Source organism: Ceratotherium simum, chromosome 8, assembly GCF_057802395.1.
Source record: "Ceratotherium simum simum isolate JZ-2026a chromosome 8, ASM5780239v1, whole genome shotgun sequence".
NCBI lineage: Eukaryota > Metazoa > Chordata > Mammalia > Perissodactyla > Rhinocerotidae > Ceratotherium > Ceratotherium simum.
Genome location: NC_141907.1, coordinates 34,049,046 through 34,070,163, shown reverse-complemented (window position 1 = coordinate 34,070,163; position 21,118 = coordinate 34,049,046). Strand labels below are relative to the sequence as shown.

General features: G+C 40.1%; 1 protein-coding gene across 15 annotated transcripts in view; it reads left to right on the top strand.

Annotated features, from left to right (window-relative positions):
• The window catches only part of APBB2 (amyloid beta precursor protein binding family B member 2), a 367,521-nt gene that overhangs the window by 51,111 nt on the left and 295,292 nt on the right, over positions 1-21,118 (top strand). For all 15 annotated transcript variants that reach the window (XM_087434241.1, XM_087434240.1, XM_014786909.2 and 12 more), the window contains exon 2: positions 19,975-20,129. The gene's annotated coding sequence lies outside the window, so the exon portion shown is untranslated. The remainder of the gene's footprint in view (positions 1-19,974; positions 20,130-21,118) is intronic.

The following is a 21,118-nucleotide window of genomic DNA, read 5'->3' as shown; positions in this document are numbered from 1 at the left end:
AAACATCTGGAATTTACTCTTTGTGCCCATGTTAAAGCTAGTGTGATATAGGATTTGAAATCCAGAGGATAACATAGCTGTTCCATTTATTTAAAGGGTTAACATTTAAGGAGAACTGATATTATTTCACTTTTTCAGGCAATCTGTAAACTATAGGTTTTTTTTGTTTATTTTTTTAAAGGGACTTATCATCCCAGAAAGTATCTATTAAGCACTTGATTGGGTTTGTACTGTCTAGTACAAAGAGAAACTGTTGTGTTCTCTTAGTTAGATAAAGGGAAATTTTGTGTCTTTAGATTTTCTCTAAGTCAAAGGAGGCTTCTATTGTGCCCTGTATCAGTGTCTTGGAAATTTGTAGTCCTAAGCGACTGATTATGATTTGCATGTACTTTCAAAATCAGTTGTGAATTCAGAGATTGAGATTGTAATTTAAACACTTGCATACATTTTATCCCTAGATAAATATATAGAGCCTTTTAGAACTTTTCTTTATAATTAGTTTCCTTCCTCCTATGTCCCCTGTCTTTGAAACATTAGAGAATGCTTATATTTAATGTGGATTTTAAGACAAAGTTATGGAAGAATGTAACTTGAGGTACTATAGAAACAATGCCTCTTTTCCTCGAGAAAATCATCTCTCTTCTCTCAAAGCTGCAAATCAGCTTTTCATATCTACTCTTCTTGCCTTCTGGCCCCAGATATTCAGTTGAAAAATCATGTCACTGCCTTTTCTCTTTGATCATTGCCATTGGCCTAGTTCGGGGCCCCATTAACTGGATTATTGAAATCCAAACTGGATTCCACACCTCTAATACATTCTCAATGCTGCTACTAACTCTCCATAGTACAGATCTAGTGCCACTTGCCTATTCAGATATGCTTGATGATTCTCAAATCCTCAGCAGATATTCAGAATCTTTCATTACCAAACTCTTTTCCTACGAAATCTTTTACCCACCAGTACTGCTGTCAATTTATTATTTATTTATTTATTTATTTATTTTTTGTGAGATAGATCAGCCCTGAGCTAACATCCATGCTAATCCTCCTCTTTTGGCTGAGGAAGACCGGCTCTGAGCTAACATCTATTGCCAATCCTCCTCCTTTCCTCCCCCACCCCAAAACCCCAGTAGATAGTTGTATGTCATAGTTGCACATCCTTCTAGTTGCTGTATGTGGGACATGGCCTCAGCATGGCAGGAGAAGCGGTGCGTCTGTGCGCGCCCTGGATCTGAACCCAGGCTGCCAGGAGCGGAGCACGCGCACTTAACCACTAAGCCACGGGGCCGGCCCTATGTCAATTTAAAATATGTCAGAAACATTGCCGCCTTGCTAACATTACCTAAGCTATCCTCTATGCTGTATTGCCCTTTGTTCCATATGGGCCCAAACCATCTTTTTCAAAGTCTAGCTTAGGTCCCACCTCATCCTTGAAATTCTCCTGGAGCCTTCTCAGATAGTTCTCGTCTGTCTTACTTGAATTAACATTATGGCGTTTATCACTCTCCTTGGAGCGTATGTCTTCCTAGAAATAAGGATCATGTTGTCTTCACCTTGGAATTCCATCAGACTTGCCCTTATGGACATTCTGTAGATAGTTGTTGAATTGAATCCATAGTTAAATAGAATTTATTCTTTTAAAACAGAGAGAAGGAGGGAGAGAGGGAGGGGGGAAAGAGAGAGAGAATGCACATGGGTGAGCCTTTGTGCACGGTACAGTGCAGAGCATTGTGGGGAGATAAAAAGAAAACTCAGCAAGGGGCTGCCCCAGTGGCGAAGTGGTTAAGTTCACGTGCCCTGCTTCAGTGGCCCGGGTTTTGCATGTTCAAGTCCTGGGCGTGGACCAGTGCACCACTCATCAAGTGTGGCAGCGTCCTACGTACAAAAAATGGAGGAAGATGGGCACAGATGTTAGCTCAGGGCTAGTCTTCCTCACCAAAAAAAAAAAAGAAAGAAAGAAAGAAAGAAAACTTGGCAAAATCCAGACTATGGGAAACCCTATAGGACAATCGACCTCATTTCTTCAGTGAATAAATTGTTAGGGGAAAAAAAAGATAGAGATGAGTAGGGAACGTAGAGATTAAAAGAGATTTAAGAAATATATCAACCAGTTGCAGTCTATAGACTTTATATGGATTCTGATTCAAACTGTAAAAAATATAAGACAATTGGGGAAATTGAGCACTGGTCAGGTAACTGATATTAAGAAATTATGAATATGAATTTATTATAAAATTATAATTATCCACATCCCTTTGCTTTTTTGCAGCTTCTGAGGCACTTTAAGGCTCATGAAATTTCCTAATAACAGGGAAAAGTAATATCTCTATAAAACTTGACAGATTACATAGCGATTTTAGTGTGATAATGCTATTAATGCTTTTAAAGTAGTCTTATTTTTAAGAGATATGTACTGAAATGTTTGCGGATGAAAGGATGTGCTGTCCAGGATTTATCTGCAAACAGCCTGGTGTTGGCAGTGGTGGTGGTGTAGGGGGAAGGGAGGTAGGTGGGTATAGAGATAAAACAAGATTATCTGTGAGTTGGTAATCGTTGAAGCTGGATGGTGGCTATATGGGGATTCATTCATTCTTTCTACTTTTTTATGTGTTTGCAAGTTTCTATAATAAAAGATATAGAATAAAATAAGGGGCAAGACGTGGGTCTTGTTTTTAAAGAATTGAAAGAACTTGGGGCGGGCCTGGTGGCATAGTGGTTAAGTTCGCACACTCAGCTTCTGCGGCCCAGGGTTCGCAGGTTTGGATCCCGGGCACAGACCCACACATCGCTCATCAAGCCGTGCTGTGGCGTGCGTCCCACATACAAAATAGAGGAAGACTGGCACAGATGTTAGCTCAGAGACCATCTACCTCAAGCCAAAAAAAGAGGAAGATTGGCAATAGGTTTTAGCTCAGGGCCAATCGTTCCTCCTCCCCCCAAAAAAAAGAATTGAAAGAACTTGAAACTGGGATCTGGGAGGCTCAGGTTCTAGCCCTGGCTCTCTAATTACCTGAATGACTTGGAGTCACTCCTTCAACATTTCTGGGCCTCACAGGCTCTCCTGAGTAAGTGAGTTCATGGGTTGAGTCCTCATTGTCATCATGGCCTGGAATGTTGTCCTTCAAAAAGAGACTTTGGGCCTGCACTCGGGTAGAAAGATTCTAGAATCACGGTGTGATGTCTGTGAAGGGCATGGTTCCACTCAAGCTGTGTATTTGCCAGATCCTAGTTCCAAACTTGTTGCCTCCTTTTCCCCAAGGAAACTGGCAGCGTTCTGTAATACACTTGTCAGTTTGAGTTGCTAGAATTTAAGCCAAAGAACAAAGAAGCATCATATAATTACCTGGATAGTCTTATCCTTGAAGTTAATGCTGCGTGTGTAGTGATTACAACCTCAGGCTCTGGAAGCCAGGTTGAAATCCCAGCTTAACTACAAGCTGTGTCACCTGGAGAAGTTACTTAACCCACTTTCTTTGGAGGGTTGTTTTGAGGATTAAGTAAGCTAATATATGCAACGTGCTTTGAACAGTGCCTGGCACATAGTAATGGCTCAATAAATGGTAAGTATCATTTTCATTGGCTCCCTTAGTTTTGTTTTTATTTCGGATTTCCAGTTCTTATAGGCTTGTTGAGGCTTAAGGACATTTGTCATCCTCAGTTTCTTCCTTCCTCCCTCCGTCCCTCTCTTCAAGTTAGAAGCATGCTGGAGAGGTCTCCACAGTCCGTGGGAGGTGAGAGGGAGACCAAGGAATCCTGGAAGGGAGTTAGTGACCAGAACTTGCCTCTTAGAGGTCATCCTGTCTGCCCTTCACTCGGATGCTGATGGTCTGAGTTGCTGAGGGATTTGTCTGAGGTGCCATAGCCAGGACATTCGTGGAGCCCCATCTGGAATCCAGTCTCCTGATGGCTGGTTATTTCTGTGGCCATGTTCAGCTTCCTGAAGTCTCCTTTGGCATCCTGATTGCTGCCTGGGGTGCAGTGTGCAGAGAATTTTCTCTGTCTGGTCTATCTGGTATTAAAAAAATCACGCCCTCTGTTGAGAGGGAATGTCTGGTACTGCTCTAGCATTTGCAGGGAGGGAAATGGGAGGAAGTGTGGTGTTCCTCAGCACTCTGACTAATCGCTTAAGCAGCCGGGCTTCGGTCATTTCCTCTGTAAGGCCTGGTGATCTCAGGCCCTTGGCGTCCTGGTCCAGGCGGCAGCACCTGTGAGGCCCCTACCAGTTCCTTGCAGCCTGTTCGCCTTGGGCCCTGGGTCATTGTCTTACAGTTGTCTGATCATCTCCCCATGGTTGTTTTTCCTCCTTGACGTTTCCCAATGAATAGCATTGTTTCTCCAGCACCCACAAAGCAGCATCCTGTGATTTTTTTTTTTTTTTGCCCTTAAGCCTATCGCTTTCCTCCTTAATGTTATTTCTTGATTGCCTTCATTTTCTTTGGATGCTTCTATCTGTTTCCTATTCATTAAGCTGAAAATAGGTTTACAAGCTTCTCTTGTTCATTCCACGGATGAGATTCCAGTTTATAGATTATCCGCATCCCTTTGCTTTTTCTGCAGCTTCTGTGGCACTTTATGGCTCATGGAAATTTCGTAATAACAGGGAAAGTAATATCTCTATAAGACTTGACAGATTACATAGCGATTTTATAGACAAAATAACATACTAGACTTAAGAGTTGAAAAGGCTAGATTTTATCCTGGGTTTGAATTTCCATTCACAAACTGTGGGTCTTTGGAAAAGATATTTTTACCTTTTTCTACCTCAATTTTCTTCATCCGGAAAATGGGAATGAAAATACCCATCTCTAGGAGTGGTTGGAAGATGATGTGTTCTTGGCACTAATTAAGTTCAATAAATATTAGCTAATATTACTGTGGATATTGTGACCTTATTTGAACCTCATAGTAAAGTAGCTTTTTTGAGGTAGGTAGAGTCATTTTTTCCATTTTTATGTGACTATTTCCATTAATTCATCTGTTCCTATCCTTTTCTTCCTTTCTTTTGCCTGTTAAGAAATAAAAGAGAGATTGATTTAAGGCCAACACATTTCTGCTGTACAGATGTAGCATTGAGGCTTGGTGAATTTGAGATTTGCCCTAAAAGCCTTTCCAGCAGAAGGAGGTGAAGGGTGGGTGGAGGACTCCTTCCTGCATCTTTTTTTTTTTTTTTAATTTTTGTTTGTTTATTTTTTTCCCCCCAAAGCCCCAGTAGATAGTTGTATGTCATAGTTGCACATCCTTCTAGTTGCTGTATGTGGGACGCGGCCTCAGCATGGCCGGAGAAGTGGTGCGTCAGTGTGCGCTCGGGATCCGAACCTGGGCTGCCAGTAGTGGAGCGCGCACACTTAACCGCTAAGCCACAGGGCCGGCCCTTTCCTGCATCTTTAAACTTCAATTTATTCCTGGTTCAGTACAACCTCAGAAGATCTGGGGGTGGGATGGGGTGTGTGTGTGAAGCTTCTCCTTCAGTCCGGTTCCATAGCCCTTGAACTGTGTCCAGGGTTCCTCAGTGCAGGTGATAGGCCAGGAGGCAGTGTGGTGCAGTGGGCGGACACACCTAGGGTGGAATCTCGGCTCTGCTATGGAACCTCTCTGCGCCTCAGTTTCTTCCTTTGTACAGTAACCGTGCCTTGGGGCGATCTTGAGGAACAGGACATATATATAAAGGGCTTGGCATGTTGTAGATGCTCAGCCAATGTTAGTTCCTTTTCTAGTTTAAAATGTAGTTCTGATTTGTGGGATGGAAAGCTCCTGCTAAAGGAATTTCAGGCAGCAGCAAACAGGTTGCAGAGGCATTTTTGTGGGCAGTGGCAGTGGTACCCTTGAAACCCCCATGAACTCTCCACACTCTGTCAAGAGAGGCTGGTCTTGCAGAGTTGGGACTTGCTTTCAGCCAATGCTTCTCACCTCCAGGTGGGCATTAGAGTGACATTGCTTTGTCAAAATACACATCTATATTTTGTGTACCTACAAACCAGACCTACCTCCCAGACATGTATCTTTTGGAAAAGCTTCCCCAGTGTTCCTGGTGCCCCGTTGGCTTAGGGCCACTGCTTTAGACACAGCAGAATGACTTCCTAGTGTCTCTAAAATATGATTTAATTTAAAGAACTTTCTTTTGGGTGTAGCCTCTTAGGGATACAGCAGTCCTTTTCTGAGAAGAGAGTGTACTCTTGTACACTCAGCCTCATTAATGAGAATTGAGTATACTGCTTTCATAGTAATAATAATAGCTAACTCAGGCACTAGTACATCCATTAACCCGTTCAATTCTCACAACAGCCCTACGAGTTAGGTGCTGTCATTGTGCTGCATGCCATGTCCAAGGTCACACAGCTAGGATGGGAAGGAGCCAGGTTATGAACCCAGGCAGCCTGGCTCTGGAGTCAGTGCCCTTGTCCTTCGTGTTACCATCTCTCAATTATAGATAGGATTGCCTTGGAAATGGACGTTGGAATGTGTAGCTCTTGCCCAAAAGCCATGGAAATTTGGTAAGAACCAGTAGCCTCTTTCTCCACTGACCCTGTGTTGTTTCTTGGCATATCTTGACCCGGTCCAGATTTCAAGAGGATTCATACATCAGAGCAGTTGTGTGTGCTGGCAGGTGGGGATGGGGGTGGTACAGCAAATTTACAAACCTGCCTCTCATATATGCTCCTTCCACTCTTCCACTTATCGTCCAAGTGTTTGGGATTAGCTGGCTCCAGGGTGAAAATTTGGGGGTCATTTCTTTGGCTTCTTTCACTGTAGCTAAGATGATAGACTAAGTGTTCTTTGGGGGTGGATGGTCCTTTGAGAAGGCCTGAGGAGAATGGCTTTCACTTTATCTGTACTCGGGAGAGAACAGAACACAGCTCCCAGGCCCTGTGGGCTCGCAGCTTTAACTAGCCTGGTATTCGATGGTCGTTTGAGGGGGGCTTTCGTTTGAGCGGGAGCTCTTTGCAGCCTGGAATAGAGTATTTGATAGTCTGGGGAATACTTGCTTTAGACCCACCTGCACAGACAGAAAATTGTGGCGCCCTCAGGCAAAAGCAACAGGTGTGAAATAACAATAAAAACAGCCACTTGCTGTGCTGGGCACTTTGCTAGGTTCTTTAGGATACTTTGTCCCTAATCCCCACTCCATCCGGAGGGTAAATGCTGTGGTCCCCATTTTATAGAAGAGGAAACAGACTCGGAAAGTTAAATGGTATGTCTTAAGGTCACACAGATAATAAGTGATGCAGTCAGGGTTTGAACTCATTTCTCTCAGACTCCAAAGCCTGTGAACTTTCTGTAATACCTAGCCTCCTCTTCTGTGAAAGAATGTGCACTCAGCTTCACAACAGATAATAATTTACAAATAAAAGTTTTTTTTCCTACTATCACATCAGGATTTAATTTTGGATAAAATGAATAAAATAAACACTGCTAAATGTTGTCCTGAAATGAAAGAAGTAAAAAGAAATGAATGAATGAATGAATGAGTGAAGCTGCACTGGTGAGGGAGATGTAGTACACAGGGAGACCCCTCCCGCAGTGCACTCAGGAACTCTGATAATTTTCTTCTAAACAAATCTGTTGGGGAATTTTTCCCCCTCCCTTGCTAAAAAATGATATAGTGTTTGGACCAGGAAGTAGCAATTTGTATTTTTAGCTACACTTAATTCTTTGCTTCTTTAGTCTTGATTTTTCTTCTCAATTAATTGTACCTCCTATCCCTCCCTTTTCTTTTTTCCCATCTGTCCGTTCTTTTTTTTTTTTTTTAAAGATTTTATTTATTCATTTTTTCCCCCCAAAGCCCCAGTAGATAGTTGTATGTTGTAGGTTCACATCCTTCTAGTTGCCGTACGCGGGACCCGGCCCCGGGCTGGAGGGGGAAGTGGTGCCTCGGGGCGCGCCTGGGATCCGAACCCGGGCCGCCAGCATCAGAGCGCGCGCACTTAACCGCTAAGCCATGGAGCCGGCCCATCTGTCCGTTCTTGTAGAAGGTTTTATTTGCCAGTATTACTTGGTTTAAGGTGGATAAATGTAATTTAAAAAGTTAAGATTTCTTTGAAAAAGTCTGAAAAGAATTAATAAAGCCGTATCCATCAGTTGAACTACGAAAATATAGGGTGAGCTTTCCAACAAATGTTGTTATAATACTTATAGCTCCATTTCCAATTCAGACATTACAGATGCCCTGAGGAAACAAACACAGGGGGAAAATAAGATGTGATCGTATTAATTATGATTTTACTGCTGGGGTTAAATAGATTTCCAGCTAGAGGTGGAATCGCTCCTTAATTAAACACATATTTCTTGAGGGCCTGAAATCTGCCAAACCCTGTACCCTGGTCTGTGATTTCACTTGTTCTTTGGGTGATAGTGCCATTTCTGCTTTGAGATGGTTTTAAAAATTCTTAGCAGCAGCTCTCGGCATAATTTATTAGGCCAGAGTTTAGGAATGTTATTCCATGAAAGCCATTTTTCCACATGCTTGAAGGGTAACACCATGTCTGTCTGTTTGTCTCGTCTGTTTGTGTCTAGGATTCTTTCTTACTCTTTTTTCTTCTTCCTTCTCCTTTGTCTTACTTTGTTGATTAGGTAGAAATAGTATCAAAATTAGTTTAAGTTTTTAAAAATTGAATAGATCAGTGTTTCCCATCAAGTGGCCTTCAGACCATCAGTATTATAATCACTTGTCCTTGTTAAAAATGCATATTCTTGTGCCCCATCCCAGAATTGAATTTGAGAATTGCTGAATTAGAGTTACATGTGGTCACTATGTTATTTAAAAACTTTCAGTGGAATGTTCTTTTTCTTTCTTTGAATTAAAAAGGTAATCTCATTCTCCCCCCCCCCGAGTTAATGTACTCTGATTAAAAAACAACAACAAAAAACACTTCCAAGTGAGAATCCTGAAATTAGGTTTCAGAATTTGAGATACTTTCATTAGACTTTTATTGAAACTTGAGTTGGACTGTAGATATCCTCAAATTATTATTAACAAAATATCAAATTACTTGACTTAAAAAAAGAGTTTAATGATGACCAAAGTCATTTATTTTAGGTCCTAGTTCAAACTACTTATGATGTAAAATGAGTCAGATGAGTCAGAGAGTTAGATTGGGTGCAAGGCTGGGTAGAAGTGGATTCTGGTCTCTGCCCATCAGCCGTGTGACCTTGGGTAAGCCTTTTCAATGTTCTGGGCCCCAGGGTGCTCCTCTGTCCAGTAAGAGATTGCACAGATATGCTGTGACTTCTCTTCTAGTTCTGATTGAGTCAGACCCTATGGGAGGAAAAATACAAGATGTTGACACATGGGCCAGCATGTTGGAGAGAGAAAGTTTTATCTTGCTAGGGGGACTTTTAAAATGAAATATCTGGAGGTTGAAGGAACTATAGTCCATCAGTCCATAAAGAATAAGAATATAGAAGTTCAGAAGAAATGATGGGGAGTTTCTTGTATTCATGCAGAACAGCATGCTGTTTAATGCTGTACTCATCAAAATTCCCGGTTATTGAAACCCAACCAGGAAACGGACTTCCTTAAGGCAAGGACTGTCTTTTGTGTGACACATTTCATTTGCCCTGCTGTTGCCAGGTAAATCTGTGCCATTTTATAAATTCTAGTAGAAGTGGGTGACGGTAGGAGCTGGGCAGAGCAGTGTTTCTCATCATTTTACATATTAGAAACCACTACTATTGGAAGAAAGAAACAAAGCGTGCTGCCTTAAAAGATTCATCAGTGTTGAGCTAATTCAAACAGCTAGAGAATTGGGGAGAAATTGGAGTTTAGTAAATGATTTCTTGCTTGTGCTGTTGTATTCCGTTTCTCTCTATTCGTTTATGGAGAGAATGATGAATGTATCAAAGGTGGCAAAGTGTATAAAGACAGTGTTCCTTAAATTTCAGTAATTTATGGACCTCTTTATTTAAAGGAAAAAACTTCTCATAAATACCCAGTACTGACATAAATATTTTCGTTAACTTAAATATGCCCATGCATAAAACTAGATGTAAACTCCTGATGCTTCCAGCTCTTATGTAACTATAAAACAATGACAAATTTATAGAGTAAATTCAAGTAAAACTACAAAACCAATAAAATTCAAATTAATGTTAATTTATCATGACAGATAATTTTGTTTGACTAAAATTAAACCTCTCCTTGAAAATAAGCTTATGGTTCTGACAGCAAAAGTTCCAGTTCTTTTGAGAGCCACGTGAAACTCAGTGCTCCTTCCACTTCCCTGTGTTTGAACCTTCCTTCATATAAAGCACCTTCATTTGGCAGGAATGAATACATGATTTTGGCCTCATTTTTCTTACTTGTCCTTAATGATTAAAATTTACTACTAGATGCCACATTGATCAGAAACATAAATGCAAACTCACTTTTGATCAAGCAAGAAGTTGGGTCTTGGTGCCTAGTTGCACATGGGGTAGTGGAGAAAAGAGAGGGGTCCTTGGTACCTGCAATACTTGGTTTCAGATGTGGATGAGAGTGAATGGTGCCATTCAACAAAATGTGGAATAAAGGAGGAGAAAAGTAGTTTTTGAGGGAAGATGATTAGTTCAAGACTTAGGTTTCTAGCAGTATGCTAGGCTGGGTAGTCTAACATATTTCCCCACCAAAACACTGAATTCTGGATGAAGCATTTTTTAATGCACTTCTGGGATTATGAACTAAGACATCTCCCAAGTCTTCTACCCCAATTAGATCAACCAACCATCAAAACTGGGAGCTTTGTATGTAACAAACACAGAAGACAGGTTGCCTCAAGAGCAAATGCTGATATCACCACTGTGGTTGGGGACTAAGCCTTGGGCAGTGGCAAGGTAGAAGAGCCTGCATTCTACTAGGACCTGTAAAAGAAGCGAAGTGGCCCAGGTAGAAAGTGCCCCTTGGCTTTTGGCAGAAGCAAATGCAAATTCTTCCTGGAGTTAGGCATCCCTCCTTTACACCTTAGGATTCTCCTGACTAAGGTCAACCAAATATGAGCTCAGAATCAAAGATCTCCAATCCTACTAGACAACAGGCCACCAGGAGTGAAAGTCACCAGGAACAAATAAAGAACAATAGATTTAGAGCCCAGAGGACTTTAGATATTAAAATTATCTGATACAGAATATAAAATAACTATGTTTGAAATATTTTAAGAAACAAAATGTGTGATAACAAATAAGTGCAAAGAGCATTGAGATAAAAATTGACCAGGCATATTATTCAGCCATAAAAAAGAAGGAAATCCTACCATTTGTGACAACATGGATCAACCTTGAGGGCATTATGGTAAGTGAAATAAGTCAGACAGAAAAAGACAAATACTGTGTGATCTCACTTATATGTGGAATCTAAAAAAACCCAAACTCATAGAAACAGAACAGATTGGTGGTTGCCAGAGGCAGGAGGTGGGGGAAATGGGTGAAGGTTGTCAAAGTACAAACTTCCAGTTATAAGATGAATAAGTTCTGGGGATGTAATGTACAGCATGGTGACTATAGTTAACAATACTGTCTTGTATATTTGAAAGTTGCTAAGAGAGTAGATCTTAAAAGTTCTCATCACAAGAAAAAAATTTGGTAACTATGTGAGGTGATTGATGTTAATTAAACTTAATATAGTAATCATTTTGCAATATATACATATATCAAATTATTATGTTGTACACCTTAAACTAATACAATGTTATATGTCAGTTATATCAATAAAATAGGAGGGGGAAAGAGTGTGCACAAGGGCAATATAAATCTAGGTGTTTTTGTTGTTGTTGACAAAAAAAAAAATTGACCAGGAAGATTTGAGAAAAAACAAACAAAAGCATAACCTAAGGAAAAAATTATAACTATTGAAAGAAAAACTCAATAAATTAGATTAGAAACAGGTGAAAAAGCAATTAATGAACTAGAAAAAAAGATTAGAGGAAATTAACCAGAATGTAACATAGAAACGAGAGAAAAACATGAAAGTGTAGCTAAAGGATATAGAGGCTACAGTGAGGTCTGTCCAGAGTCCCAGAAAGAGATAATAGAGCAACTGAAGGGAAATAATATTTGAAGATCTAGTGTATACATAATTTCCAGAGAGAGTTTATGAAGGACATAAATGACCAGTGTTCCTTAAATCCAAGTAATTTATGGATAGATAAGGGAAGCACAACATATATCAATAAGGATAAATAAAAAGAAATCCACATCTAGACATAGGAAAACGTCAATACAACAAAATAAAAAAGATGATCTTAAGAACACCCAGAAAGAAAAGACAGATTGTTTATAAGGGAATAATAGACTGACAGCTGACTTCTCAACAGCAATAATGGAAGCTGGAAAAATATCTTCAAAATGCTAAAGAAAATACTGTTGATTGTATACCTGCAAAACTGTCATTCAAGAAAAGGGCAAAATATACTTTCCAAAAAAACTAAAACCACAACAGATCTTTACTAAGCAACTTCTTAAAGGATGTACTTTAGGAAGAAGAAAGTGATTACAGGAGGAAGGGCTGAGATGCAAAAAGGAATGATAAAGAAGTTGGTAAACATGTAGATAAATCTCATTAAAATTAAATAAAATAAAAAATTCAGTTCCTCAGTCATACTAGCCACATTTCAAGGCACATGTGGCTAGTGGCTACTGTATTGAACAACACAAATATGGAATATTTCCATCACTGAAGAAAGTTCTGTTGGATAGCACTGTTGTAGAACAATGGAAGGGAAATACACTAAAAGAATCTCTGTAATTCATTAATGTAAGATGCCATCATTTGGAAGAGCCACCATTATAATATGTGTAAAAAGTTTTAAGAAAAACATTGCAAAAAGTTTCTAAGGTACCATTTTTTATAAGACACATCTCAATATTACTGTGTGAAAATGTGAAGAAATATGCCTCTGAGAATGGATGCAATATGGGGTTAGATCATGAATGACATGGACATCTAGGAATTGTGATCCAAGTAGGACAGAGTAGTCAAGAGAGAGATCTGGTCTGGAGACAAAGCATGGTGTGTACTTGACATAGAGTATGTCTCAATAAATGTTTGGTGAATGAATGGGTGATGAACTGGATGGGTAGATGGGAGTCGTCAGAATATCTCACTGGGCCTGCCAGCGTGGTTGCAGTCACTTGGAATATTTGTATGAATGTGAGGAGGGTCGGGATGTGAAGCCTTTGTGAACACCATTGATATTCTGGTGGTGGTAAGGTAGAAAGGAGCCTAAGAAGGAACCCAAGAAAGAGCTTTAAGAGAGATGGGGAAGAACCAGAAAGGACTCGGGCAACCTGACACTAAAGGATGAGGAGGTGAGATGTTGCAGACTCTGTCAAGATAAAACATATGTATTCCTGAAATAAGCATCAGTCTGCTATATGTGATAGGAGGAGAAGCGTTGAAAATCACAAAGGCATCAATACTTATTTCTGCCAGGGCAAGTGAGAAGGCCTCATTAAGGAGGTAATATTTGTCTGGGCCTTGAAGGACAAATAATTGGCACATCAGAGTAGCAGAGCGGGGCAATCTAGACAGAAGGAGTAACACTAACAAAAATGAAATTGAGAAAAGGTGTGAAGCCCTTGACAGTAATTCCTAATAGTCTGGACCTCACGGTGTCCAGCTTCCTTCCAGGTAAAGGTCTACTGTTGATGAAGGGGCATATGTTCCCTAAGATCAGAAGCAGACCTTTTACTGATCTGAAGTTGGAATGGAAGGTAATTAAAATAACTCTGCAGACCTGACCAAGCACCTCCCCGGTGCTCTAAAGAGACCACACCTATATGTATGATTTCCACATCATCATCTTAAATTACAGAGTTTATTACTGAAGTTGAGAATTTAAGTTCTGTGTTAAAAACTTGAATGCTTATGGTATATTGTTAAGATGAGTAGTCATATGACATCCTTAGACTAGAGAGTGGAAAAGAGACTTAGCTTGCTGAAGTTCACTAGATCAGAGTGCTAAGAAAATATGGGGCAGACAAGACTTGGGTAAAAATCCTAGGTCCTTGATTTAAAAACTATGTAACAACAGTCAAGTTATTTGACCTCTTCATGCCTCAAATTTCCCCATTTAAAAATAGGCGTGATAATAGTTCCTACTTCAGGATGGATGAGGATTGAGGGAAAGCACTTAGCAAAACAGTTACCCATTATTATAATAAAAATATTCCAGTACTTTTTTTCAATAAGGAAATACAGTAAATCACTGGTTCCCAACCACGCTGGGCATCAGCATCATTTGGGGACAGTTAAAAAAAATTAAGACTCAGGGACACTACCCCATTCTGACGTATCTAGCACGTCAGAATACGTGGGCTTTGGACTTGGTATTTTTTGTAGGAACCCCAGTTATGCGAACCCTTGCTCTGGAGTTGAGTAGCATTTTGGTCAGTTTTACCTGAACATTTACTTTCCTCCTTTGCTATACAATATTTTGAACATTGGCTGTTAGTATTTGTCGAGTGTGTGAGCTTTCAGGTTATTCATCCTAGAGATCAGGGCATGGATCTTTACTCCTGTGCCTTCCTTCTTCTTTCTCCCTTTCCTCATCCCTTTCCCCTCCATCCATGTTGAATTTTTAGACAGTTGGGTTGTCCTGGACAAGCCTAGTTATCAGGACTTTTTTTTTTTTTTTTAAATAAAATAGGTTTTAAAAAGAAACTTTGCCAAGGCAGACATTTGGCATGTTAAAATTGAACTTCAGTTTAGTTTCTAAAATAAATAATTCAACTTTTTTTTTATCCTTTAAAAAAATGACTACAGGAAATGCTTCTAAAATAACTGATATTCCCCTTGTTAAAACTGGGGTTGTTCTTGGATGGGGTCCAGCATGTGTTCTTTCTCTTGAGGGGAAAAAGATGTGGGGGGAGTGCTCTACCCCATGCCAACACACACACACTGTAATCCCTTAAACCCAAGGGTGCCTTTCGTATGATGACAGTTATTTGGTATATTGTAAAATGTGGCCTGGAGATTAAAATAAGAAATAAAATGTTACTATATTTAGATCAATTAGAATATTCCTTTTAACTTCTGTGTGTGGATATTTTGGTTAAAAAATTGTTGTATTGCAGCAGAAGCAGCTTGGCTGCATAAATCTATTTAGTTCATGTATTTTGCATTTCATGTGGTTGAGGAGTGACTGAAATGTCATCTCTGAGTTTCTGTTAGGGCAGAAACTGTGTTCAGTGCTACATCTCCAGCACCTAGAAAAGTGCCTAGCACATAGTGAGTGTTCAATAAAAATATACTAAATGAATGAGCTAACAGGCAGTTAAACCTAAAAACCACATTTACCACTTTTCCCTGAGAAACTTCCTCAAGGGCTTGTAAAGGTGACAATACCTGATATTTGTCTGGTATTGGGATTAGAGGCTGCCTACATGTTCCCATAGCCCCCTGTGCCTCTCACAGATCACACTGTGTCCCTTAACCTAGGTCATTGCAGGAAGGGACTGGGTCTCTTGTTCATGGCTGTATCTACAGTGCCGTATCTGGCAGCATAGTAGTGTCTTAGTAAATATTTGCTGAATGAATACATAGTGCTTTATAAATTTCTATAATGCTTTCATATTTAGTTTCATCCCTTGACAATCCCGTGAAGTTGGCTGATAGTGGCATCCCAGTTTAACAAATGATGGAGCAAAGGTTAAAGAGAATAAATTAGTTATCCCAGAAAGCCTTGGGTCATAAGCAGCAGAGCTGGGATCATAACCTCAAAATCTGCTAATTTCGTCTTCCCTTATTCTTTCCAGAACAACCTTTAAAACTTTAGTAAGCATAAATTCCCCCTGTCTACCTTCCAGTTGAAACCCTCTTGAGAGCATCACAGGGGAAGTTATTATGTGAAACCTTTTCCAAATTGCCATATTGTCTTTATCATCAGCCACAAAATTTGTTGGGTGCCAATTTGGGTTATTCATAATAGATTCTTTTCGGTTGCCTGTGATGAGTACCTATCATAGATTCTTTTTTTTTTTCTTTTTGCTGAGGAAGATTTGCCTTGAGCTAACACCTGTTGCCAATCTTCTTCTTTTCTTTTTGCTTGAGGAAGATTACCCCTGAGCTAACATCTGTGCCAGTCTTCCTCTATTTTTTTTGTATGTGGGACACTGCCACAGCATGGCTGGTGAGTGAAGTAGGTCTGTGCCTGGGATCCAAACCTGTGAACCCCGGGCCGCCGAAGCGGAGCACGAGGAACTTGAACCACTGGGCCACGGGGCCGGGCCCTCGTAGATTCTTTCTGAAAAACAAAAAAAAAGATTTCAAACAATTTATACTCTCCTCTCTCAAACATTTTAAGATGTAAATCTATCAATATTGTGAATCTAAGTTTTTAAAATCAAATTCCAAAGCAATGAGAGCGATGTTCTGCAGCATATTTTTGCCTGGTCCTCCTGGTCATTTTGAGATAGAAATTTCCAAAGTGTTGAATTGGCTTGGCTGATATTTCTGGAATCAGGCTCAAGAAGGAGAAACCTTCCTATGATGTTAGAATAGGAAAAATAAAATGCTGGCCAAACGTTTAAAATTCTGAAATAGTGGCACTATCTGGGTGCACATTTTGCCAAAAGCATTTACTGAAACTAAAAACCAAACAGCACACAGACAAGGTTCCAAGTAAGAAAGGATTTTAACATCTATGATCAGATCTAATGCTAATTTCTGTTTCGTCTCTATTGAGAAAATAATTTGGTGACTTCAGCAAGATTGTGTGATTAGTAGGTCAGAGTTCATTCCACCAGACTGCTACATTCAAACTTACTATCATTACCTTACAAATGGCTTTGAAGAGTTACTTGACCAATACTCACCCACAATACTTGGATTTCATTGTGAAATAGCAACAAGAATCTAATTCCTTTTGCCCGCTGTGGACATGAACCTTTAGTATTAGAACTGAGGCCTAGAAGGGAGTAAATAAACTGCCAATATTGTCTTTCCTCCAGGATCCAGCCATGAAAATATGGTGGAGACTTTAGGAGTAGTTTTGGGTGGAAAAAAACGCATTTTCTTTTTTTTGTCGGGTGGCTGACTTCTCAGATGAGGCGGGACAGAGCCGTTGTGTTTGTTCTGCTCTTACAAAGCGAGATCACATCATCCCTCGATGTGGCTTTTTTTACTAGCAGCTTCACAGTTCATGCCTTTGTTGTCCTGCTGCACAGTAGGCAAAGAGTGACGAGAAGTGAGCTCGACAAAGGCTTTTCAGGGAGCATTTGAGTTTGTCATTGCCATCTGTCCTCTTCTCTCCCCTTGCTTTTCAGGCTACTCACCTTTTGTGAGAATCTTAGGTTTCTGATTGGTGTGGTGGGGACGCTGTGGGTAGACACTAAGAAAGAAGTGGAGGTGAGCAATATTTCAAATGAATCATTTAGAAGAAGAAAAATATCCTGCTCACTCTCTAAGGTTGGAGCCAACGTTAAGATGTGAAGCATGAGGATTATTTTATTTTATTTTAGTTCTTAGTGACTGTTGTTTTCTTAATTTTGAAACCACTAATGTCTCTTCCCTAAGACTTGGGTCGTTTTGGAAGGAAAAGGCCAGGACTTGACGCCATAAATCACTTGTGTCCAGCACTGGGGTGAGCATGCATCCTTTTCTGTCTCTTACGGGTGGCTCGGTGCAAGTATGGTTTTACCTTGTTGAAAAGCTTTTGTCCTGCTTTGAGCTGTGGGGCTGTGCTGGTATCAACAGGGTGAGTACTAGGACCAGAAAACTGTCGGTGTGATGGGCAGTTTCTGGTCAGGACACCTGCTGCCTGAGCACACTGCAGCCATTGTGTCTCTGGTTGAACGTGTTCTGCGCAGAGTCACGTCTCTTTTAGCCTGCAGTTGAGTCTTTGCTTTTTTTCCTGCATGCGTTTCATTTTTGGTGGAACAAATTTCTGTCTTGTTCTTCTAGTTTTGCTGATATGAATTTAACACGTGCGTGTGGTTCATACAAACAAATTTCGTCAAGTGCGTGCTGAGATGTTGTAGTAGTGGAAAGAGCGCCTGGTCAAAGTGAAGACAGGCGATCTAGACTGTCATCCCTGCTCCACCAGCTGTGTGGCCTTGGAAAAGACATTTGACCTCTCTGGGCGTCTGTGTCCTTATTTGTAAACTGAGAGGGTTGGGCTTCTTGGAGTGACGGATCGTCAAGTACCCCAGCATTAAGATTCTGCCATTGTGTTTTATGTTTTCTGTGATGCTAAGAGTATCAGAGATGAAGTGTGGCAGTGTTCACTTAAGGGCCTTGCTCCTGTGACATTGTAAGTAACATCAGGAGGCGCTCTTTTTAATTAAGCCATAATTCTCTGGCGTGGCCAGTGACGGAGAAGTTTGGATGCATTGGTTAAGGGAGGGAAATAGCTATGGTCTATTTTTGTCTCTTTGTGGCAAGTTTGTAGAATAACAAAAATTTCTTAGCTCTGGGAAAGAACTATTGTTCAGCCCTGGAAGTGTTATTGGACACTTGGGTTTTGAGCTTCTAAATTAGGAATTACTGAGTCAGATAAAGGAAGACTTCTTAATTTATTAGCTCTTATTATTCACATAAGAGGAAACCCACAGATCAGGCTAATATAGTATACATCCCATTTCTGATTTGTATTCTCATACTATTTAAGGAAAACCTTATTTAAAAATATTCTAATTCTACAAGCAAAACATATTAATTGTAGAAACTTTGGAAAACACCAAGAAGGAAACATAAATATCTTCTAATTCCGTGACCCAGAAGTAGCTATTGTTCATACTTTGGTGTCTTTAGATTATATACACTCGATTTGTAGGACAAAATTGGGATTATACCATACATATATAACATGATATCTTGCCTTTTTTCCTGCTGTGTTCCTTTGGAGATGATTTTTGGGACTGAGGTTTCAAATGAAGGTAGAGATTAATGTAATATTATGCTTGGCACACTTGTGACGGGGTCTGTTTTGACTTACAGAAATAGAATCGTGGACCCAGTGTCTGAAAATAACATTTGTTCTGTTCCTTCTTGAATAGGCTTTCAATATTTAGCATATATAGATGTTGTCATAACTATTACTATAATTAACAAACAAAGACTTTTTAATCTGTTGGTTCTCAATTATTCACCAATTGCTTTTGTAAGATTCCCTCATTTGAGTTTTCTGTGCCAGAATTGCTAGCTGCAATATCCGTGAGTATAAGTTATTTTAACACGGTTTTTCTGGATGCCTTGATTCCTCAAGCTGAGGCATAGTAGCTAGTGCGGGCCAGGCCACAGGTTTGGCATGAATTAGGGTAGTTAAGAGATTCCTTTTGCCCGAATATATTATACATTTGATAATATTTATGATTCACTTGTTGAATATGTGTTTCATATATCATTTTCCTCTATTAGGAAATGAAAGATGATTAGTTTCCCCTTCGGATTATTTAGCGTATAAAATTTTCTGTTACACTATTCCCTTTGCATTGAGAATACATTCTAAATCCTGAACCACATTGGAATTTTTCGTATGACCTTCCCCTTATGTGTCTTTTGGTGGTGCCGTTTGAAGTCCTGAAATGTTTTTGTATTTGATTGAGATTACATCTGGGTTTCATTTTACTTTTTTAAACATATTGAGCAAGTTCATTTTCTGTTCAAGTTCCTAAGGGGGATAATTCCAGCCCTCTGTGTCCCAAGAATTCAGACGGAGCCTTGCCAGAACATTCCTGTGGTTTTCCACAGGGCAGATCAGTGTGTTCATGAAATTTTAGTTGTAGCTCGTGTTTTCTGTGGTTAATTAAACATCTGGCTTTTGAATTTTCCACAAACAGAGCATAATTGTTTGGCCACACCTTTTCAATAATAATTAAATATTTCAGTCCTCTCCTCAGAATAGCCCAAACTTGTCTTTAGGACACCTTATAAGCTGTTGTCTCTGTTCTTTAATGATTTTGAACATTTGGAAGATTTTTGGGGTTATCTTGCCAAACACATACTCTTGACAGAGAGAGTTTGTGAACATGAATCTCTATAATGGCTTCTGGCCTCTGCCCCTCCAGGTTGGAGCTGCTGTGGGTGAGCCGCTGCGTCTGTAGCCAAGCATGCTGTGGTCGGATCTGCCCAGCCGTGGAACAGAAACATTTGCTGGATGGAAAATCCATAAAAGAAAGCTGCTGTGAAAGCCTGAGACAGACGATACCTTAAGCAAAATCAGGTTGGTATAAGATAAGAGAGGCCGGATAAAGTGAATTGGGTCAGAGAGGGAAAAGTTGTTTTGTTCATTCCGTAAAGTGTTTTTGAGACAACCCCAAATAATCATTCCCAGTTATCTGAGAGATTCCTAGCAGCGTATAAAGGCCAGATGTATCCTGACAAACTTCTGTGTACAGTGTATTGTTGTCTTCCTTTCTTTCTCTTCCTCCTTCTCCTCTGTTCCATCCTCTCTCTCATCTTCTCTTCTGTCAGAGAAAAGAGGAAGATCTTAAGCACAAATATGTAAGAAGCCACAACCAGAGGCCACCCATAACAAACTCAATGATCTTGGCTTTATTTTATTTTATTTTATTATTATTATTTTTTTAAATTTTATTTTATTTTATTTATTTATTTTTTTAAAGATTTTATTTATTTTATTTTTTCCCCCCAAAGCCCCAGTGGATAGTTGTATGTCGTAGCTGCACATCCTTCTAGTTGCTGTATGTGGGACTCGGCCCCAGGATGAACGGAGAAGCAGTGCCCCGATGCGCACCCGGGATCCGAACCCGGGCCACCAGCATCGCAGCGCGCGCACTTAACCACCAAGCCACAGGGCCGGCCAGATCTTGGCTTTATTTTAGAGAGAAAGCAGTGTCCTTGAGAAAGCGTGGACTTGTACTGGCAAGTTAGCTAGTTAGTTAGAATTCGGTGTCTGTCACTTACATCCAAAAACATCCTGATGGGTTATGCATTTAAGGTGTGAGGTCTTAGCATGAAATAACTGTGGCCCAGTCCTGTCCTCAGGGGTTTACGGGATAGGGGACAGACCAGACCAGTATTCTGCTAGCTGACGCACAATGTCAAGTTCAGAGACTTGCCCTCATTTGTCTTTTCACACTATGAAGGGTGGATTATGGAGACCTACCATTTTTGCGGGGGCACTTCTGTCTGTGCTCCTTTGGTTTGCTTGGCAAGTTTTTACTTTTATCTGCCCCAAAACAAAAGCTA